The sequence below is a fragment of the Geospiza fortis genome, unplaced genomic scaffold (assembly GCF_000277835.1).
Source record: "Geospiza fortis unplaced genomic scaffold, GeoFor_1.0 scaffold285, whole genome shotgun sequence".
NCBI classification, from domain to species: Eukaryota; Metazoa; Chordata; class Aves; order Passeriformes; family Thraupidae; genus Geospiza; species Geospiza fortis.
Genome location: NW_005054403.1, coordinates 2698902 through 2706332, shown reverse-complemented (window position 1 = coordinate 2706332; position 7431 = coordinate 2698902).

Below are 7431 nucleotides of genomic sequence, written 5' to 3'. Positions count from 1 at the left end.
TCACTGGAATGCAGAACCCGAGACCCCTCCCTCTCCATGCTGCACCACAGAAGCCAAAGAGATCGTCAGCTGAGGTAGAAACTACACTTCCCCTCCTCGTAAGCAGAGCCACAGAAAAGATACAGGCAAAGAATTTATGCACCCACACATTCACACATTTGCTCCTGATACTCCTCTCTAGTAAACACTAGGGAGAAAAATAAAAATCAGACGCTTCTGTGGCACGGAAAATCACAAAATGAAGTTTTCAGAGCACACATCAGTATTTGTTTAGTGATGCTGATCCCTTATAGCATACTCCATGCTATAGTAGTTCCTATGCCACAGGTAAGTGTCCCATATATCACCTGGGATGAAGTATTTTCCCCTTTCTAGTATGTCAGGTTTTTACATGTGTTAACAGTACTGATATGAGTAGTGTCTACATTTTGGGGTTGCTACAGAATAGTTAATCCTGACGAGGTAGAATCAGCACAAGCAGAACACACATAATTATATAAAACATCTATGTTTTGTGTCATGATTATTTTCATCATGCTCTTCAGCAGGCATATAAAATTAAAAGATCAGTTTTAAGTAACTCCTGTAATCCATTTATAAATAAATTAAGCTTTACAACTTTTCTTCGGTCTGCATGCATGATTATAGCACTCAAGATCATAGCATTCTTATGGCTACATCAGATACCATATTGTAAAATCTATTTAAAAATGTTATTTAGAGTAAGCTTGATAAGCATTAAATGGGGTAAAAAAAATTGTTGCAAGCCAGGAAGAATGAATACTTGATTAAATATCAAAGACCAAAATTTACAAAATAATACCATGAGAACAGAAGCAAATTTAGCTTCCAGGCATTAAGGGAAGACATGATTAAACTGATTACTATGCACAGCATTAGTCATTGTTACTATACAATTCTGCTGTCTGCTGAAGTATCTAATCTACAATAGAATTAAGATATTTTAGCCACCAGGTTAACATACAACAGCTGGCACATAATAATTACTGCAAATGAAATTGAGAAGTGTGATGGAATTTTCATGTATTTATGCACATATATAGGAAGGAAGTGTTCACCAGATAAATCATCTCAACATAACAGAGCTCTTTGTTAGTCAACCTATCAGACAGACATTAGATAAAACTCTTGTATAGTTTCTTCTTGCTGCTGTTTCTATCAGAACTTTACATTGTAAGAAATGAATGGCATGTTGATTTTCTGTGAAAATAATGTCTGTCATAGCTGTAGTTACTTCAGAGAAAGTAAACAAAGGAGGTGGGTAATAACATATATTTATAATAAAGTTGTTGTATACAGGTTCATATACAGTAAATGTAAACATAGTTCAAATCATTGATTTTCCTTTTGAGTGGCCCCACTCAGTGAGCTCAATTTGCATGTGATGTGTTTTGTAGAAATTGTAACTGATGTTTCCATTCAAGTGAGATCAAAACAAAAGTCTTAATCTGTTTTTCTGCAGCAATGATGATCTAAATGTGGTGATCCAAAGCCCAGACTCATTCAGAGGAACAAGAATTTATCTCACAACTCATTTAACTCTATTTTGGGTGCAAGTGTGCAGAAGCAAACAAGGTTATTTTCTGTTTTCCCTGTCCCTGGATCCTACATGAAGATGGGTAATGGACATTACCTTGTCAATTCATGTCACCTTCTTTGCCTCCTGGCTATCATGAACTCAAGTATCACAGGGCAGAGAGGGAGAAATGTTCTGCTGGAATGGGTCTGCAATAACTTCTGACTACTGGAATCCCTTCCCAGCCAGCTAGTATTTCCATGTAAGGAGGTGTGACAGTGTTCACAGGGGTCTTGGGATGAGGGAAGAGACAAGGACCTGACTCCATATTTCAGAAGGCTTGATTTATTATTTTATGATATATATTACATTAAAACTATACTAAAAGAATAGAAGAAAAGGTTCTCCTCAGAAGGCTAGCTAAGCTAAGAACAGAAAGGAATGAATAACAAAGGTTTGTGGCTTGGGCAGAGAGACGAGCTAGCTGGGCGTGGATTGGCCATTAATCATAAACAGCGAAGATGGGCCAATCACAGATGCACCTGTTGCATTCCACAGCTGCAGATAACCATTGCTTACATTTTGTTCCTGAGGCCTCTCAGCTTCTCAGGAGGAAAAAACCCTAAGGAAAGGATTTTCATAAAAAGATGTCTGCAACAAGGAGCTTCTGGTTTCACAAGGGAAAATTTAAACAAATAAGACACCAGTTAAATGTTTAAAACAGATTTTTCTCATCATGATTAGATTGCCTTGGGTGAAAGGGTCCTCTTTGGATACTTTCTTGAAATACAATATATGGTATATGTTGTCTTAAGGAATTTAAGTCATAAATGACATAAAGTGCTAGGAATTATTCAGTTCATATCTAAATTGCCAGGATGAAATATGAAAGGGGAAATAAGACAATTTTGTGCTGTTTCTGACTACTGTTTTTTTTCCTGTTTGAGTATCTGACAGCCCCTTCCAATATGAATCACATACTGGGGCTGAAGAACAAGGACTGAATGAGTTGCTCATTTTAACCTTCCTGCCTTCTCCTACAGTCAGATTGAAACATAAGTAACATTTTGTTCATATTTTCCCCTTATTTCCAATGCTATCAAATTCCAAATGCCAGATCTTTTTACTTTATTTGTATGAAATGCTCACCTATTCTGTAATGGCACCATTTGTACCACATGAGGAGTAAAGTGTTACAAATCATGCAAATCAAGAACCTAAAACTCAATAGCTGGATCTACTTGAGCCAGCTGGTGAAATTGATGTAGTTCCCTACATAATTTTACACTGAAAATACCAGACCTTTAGTGGAGGAAACAAATTTTCAAATGATATTTAGTTCATTCTTTATTTCTTATATGAATTGATATTACAATACAAAGAGAAATACATGCATATATTATATATTATTATTTATGTAATATGTAATATATATTCAAGATTTCTGAAAAAAAATTCAGATAGAGGATGTAAACTCAATATGAGTAGTATATTTAAAATACCTAATTTCATTAAATGTAAATTTGTTATGCTCTCTTTCCAGCTCTTTTTGTTACTATTTAAAAGGAAAAACTACATAATATAGAACAAGGAATTTCTATGTGGGAGGTTTTATCTTAATTTAGAGATACTAAGGATACTAAGGCAAGTAATAACCAAAAAAAAAAAAAAAGAAGGATGTGAAAATATTTTGCAGATATACAAAATGGAGCTGTACTGACAAATGCATTGTTGTATCTGTTAATGTTAGGTATAAAAATGTTCTAAATAAAACTAAATTTGTTTTCATATTGGACAGTTGAAAATCTAGCTATTGCCTTTTCCTGACAACTAAGGCTATAACTATCGTTCACTGAGACTTCTTATTAACAGAGTTTCTAAAATTAAAAAGAAACAGTATTTAATTATATTGTTTGATCCTTTACACAGTGTGTTATGGCTCATACACAGTTATGTATGGTTCAAAATCCAGGCCAGTTGGTTTCTTACCCTTAGCTCAACATGCAGTCACATTAGATTACCTTCAGGTTTTCGTTTTGGCTTTTTTTGCCTTCACTATAATTGGACATTTTACATAGACTGCACTCTCAATTCATTCATATTTGGCACTATATTGAAATACACTTGTCATTGTTAACCAGCATCCAACAATTATGATAATTTGACATACCATTTTCAAAGTTATATTGAATTTTCTCTTCTTATAGACACTAATTGCACATTTGAAGTGATGGATCTTGTTCTCTCAGAAGCATGCATCTGGATCCCTTATTTATCATTACTTGAGAAAGAGGTATGACCTTATTTCTTCCATTTCTTAGGTTTTCAGAAATGCATAAACAGCGCAAACAAACATAAATCATGTTCCATCAACTAACTTATAAAATCATTTACATGGAAACAGGGTAATTCTGTCCTATTTTCTGTCCAGTAAGTTAGTGCTTAAGAAACTCAGGTGGAATAGAGAAATTGGACTGAATTAGCTCATACTTGAAATAATATGCCATATTTGGCACGATTATTAAGCTTCTGTATATGCCTGGAGAACCACAGGGATGTGTTATTTAGCCTTTTCACCTGAAAACATTTCCATCTTGTCTTTGTGCACATCCCTGTGCCATTTTACAAGCCTCCCCTCCAATCCCAGGTGGGAATCTTTGACTCCTATTCATTTGCAATACTTCTGCTGTCAGAAATGTGTTGTGGGAGATAACAAATGAGTGACATTGAAAAGAATCCCATCTGTGCAATTGGACATAAAAAGTTCATCCAGAACCTGCTGCACATCAGTGGCACTACCCCTCCCAGCTCTGGCTCTGGCACAGGAGGGGAACACCACAAAGTGCCATGTACATCCAGGCAATGAGCTCCCAAATGGTTGCCCTGCTCTGCAGAGCTCTGAATCCTCCCTTGCCATCAGGTGCACATTTAATAAAGACATTTTCATTGTGAATGAATGAATGACAGCTCGGAGACTTACAGAACTCAGAACAAATATAAACAACTTTTTCATTTTTATGAGAGGAGGATGAGGAGAAACTGTGTTGCAAGAATAGCTGAAAGTAAGTTTTTCATACATGTGCTAATTCTTGAAAAAGTGGTGATGGACTGAAATCTGATCCCTGTTACCTCCAGTGTACATGGGAGCTTGACCTGGAACTCTTTGATTAGAGAAAACATTTGCTTTGAATCCCCAGAATTTCAAGCAGAGAACTATTTGAATGACTGTTGCTGTTAGTTAAATAAGCATCAGTAACACACTATTTTCAACCCTTTAATAATTAAGTTTTGCTTGGCACTTCCATGTAACCACCAGGCTGAGTAATATCTCACTGAAGACTAGACATTTAGAGGTGTAAGGAGTGGTAGAGGAGATACTTTAAATTTTCATCATGACATCTCTCACCATGTTTTTAAAAAACCCACGTCAATTAAGGCAAGTATGCTTTGAAGAACTACCTGCAATTTTTATTTAGCTTAGAGATATAGTTACTTAGCATTTCAAATAAGCCATGAAATGCAGAAAATGGCCAGTAGCAGCTAAATCCTGGAAAGCAGAATTTTAAGTAGTTTTTCTACAGTTAGAAAACTTAAGGAAATATTCAGTTACTTCAGTTACCAAGAAGGGTAATGAACATTTATAGGTCTTTAAAAGCATGTCATGTCACAAAATCCATATTAACAGACTCATTGGAAAGACATCTGCTGTATGCAGTGACTTCTGCATTGGGAACTCTGCAAGCAGTTCTGAGATTCCCCACACTTTTAAGCAGGTGGCAGTGTAGGTTAAAGAGACAGATTTTTCCTGCAGCTGATAGAAATCATGCTTTCCAATTTTCCATTTATCTCAACTTAAGGTAAAAATACACAGCACTATTACTGGGTTCCTATCTAGATGGGAGCAGGCATGAACTTTGAAATGCACCTCTTTGTTGACTCAAGAGAATTCCATTATTTCCAGATGCAGCTTTGTGAGGTTTATTTCTCAGAATGAGACACTGCAGTAAGAGACAAAACTTAACCTCTCCTCCTTAATATGGCAGTGGGAAGACCTGTCTTTTGAAGGGGTTAGGTGATGTTACAGCACAGTGATTCAGCATCAGTGCTCCGTGTCTAATGATAAACTTTGATAGTTTTAATAACAGCACATACAGTGCCCTTCCTTCTACTGGACCTTAATTTATGTCACTGACACAGACTCAGCAGCTAAGGAAATAAGGAATTTAGTTTACATTTGCAACTTTGGTCTGCCCTTTCAGTTATTTCAATAATTTGTGCATAAAATGTTGCATTATCTAGTGCTTGTGCCTAAGGATCACTAATAAGGTTGATCTTAACATCTTTGATAGCAACATGGATAGTGGGATGGAGTGCATCTTCTACTAGCCTAAGGATGATACTCAGCGGGACAGGCTAGAGGGTGGCATTGCCATCCAGAAGGTTCTTGAGAGGCTTGAGAGGTGGGCCACATGAACCTTGTGAAGTCCAATGAGACCAAGAACAAGGTCCTGCATCGAGACAATCCCAAGCACAAATACTGGCTGAGCAGAGGATGGATTGAGAGCAGCTCTCGGGGAAAGGACTTGGTGGTGTTGGCAGACAAGAAGCTGGACATGAGCTGTCAGTGTGTGCTTGCAGCCCAGAAATCCTCACACCTCCTGCACTGCACCAAAAGCAGCGTGGCCAGCAGGTCAAGGGAGATGATTCTCCCCCTCTGCTTTGTGAGACCCCTCCTGGAGTGCTGCGTCCAGGTTCAGGGGGTCATCCTGAACAAGAAGGACAACGACCTGTTGGGGCAAGTCCAGAGGGAGCCATAAAGATGACCAGAGGGATGGAGCACCCGTCCTATGAGAGAGTTGAGTTTGTACATCCTGGAGAAGAGAAGGCTCCAGGGAGACCTTACAGCACCTTCCAGTCCCCAAAAGGAGCTTACAAGAGAGCTGGAGAGGGACATTTTACAAGAACATGTAGTGATAGATCTTAAACTGGAAGAGGGCAGGTTTAGATTAGATATTAGGAAGAAATTCTTTACCGTGAGGGTGGTGAGGTACTGCAAAATGTTGCCCAGAGAGGTTGTGGACACCCCACTCCTGGATGTGTTCGAGGTCAGGCTGGGTGGAGCTTTGAGCAACCTGGTCTAGTGCAGGGTGTCCATGCCCATGGCAGAGAGGTTGGAACTAGGTGATATCTAAGATCCCTTCCAACCACAACCATTCTATGGTTCTCAATATTTTAAAATGTTATATATTCTATTTATTTCTATTTTTTCAGATTCATCCCACCCTATTAAACTAAAATAAACAAAATGCAACAGCTGAGTTTCATTTAATGAACAGTATGTGGCTTTGATCTCTTGCTAACATGTGAACAGAACAATCCTTTTTCAGAAACATATTGTTTTAAGATGACTAGACACATGGTAACAGTAGTTGTCACGAAGCTGTAGGTTTTTCACTTGGAGATATGAAAAATGTGTGCTTGTGCAAATACTCTAGTGGAGGTGAAGCAGTGTTCAGGTGCACTGGTTCTGTGGCAGGACTTAAAAATATAGATGAACCTAAAATTGAAGAAAGAACAATAGTTCCTCTTATTTTGTGAGTGCAGGATGGGTAAAAATCCCAACTTCTTTGCAGGAATTGATTCCCACACTGCTGAAAGTCAAGTTCGTCATGTTCAGGTGGAACTCGTGCATCAGCTTCTGCCTGGCGCCTCTCCTCCTAGCGGTTGGGACACCGACGAGAACCTGGCCCCTTCCTCTCGAGGCCCGCACGGTCGAGATTCCCGCAGGGGGCTGAGGCCCGGGCTCAGCGCCTGTTTGCGGAGCGGGTGCCCGGGCAGGGCGGAGCTCAGCGCCGCAGCTCCGCGGGCAGCGGGAGGCGGCGGCAGCGCCCGCG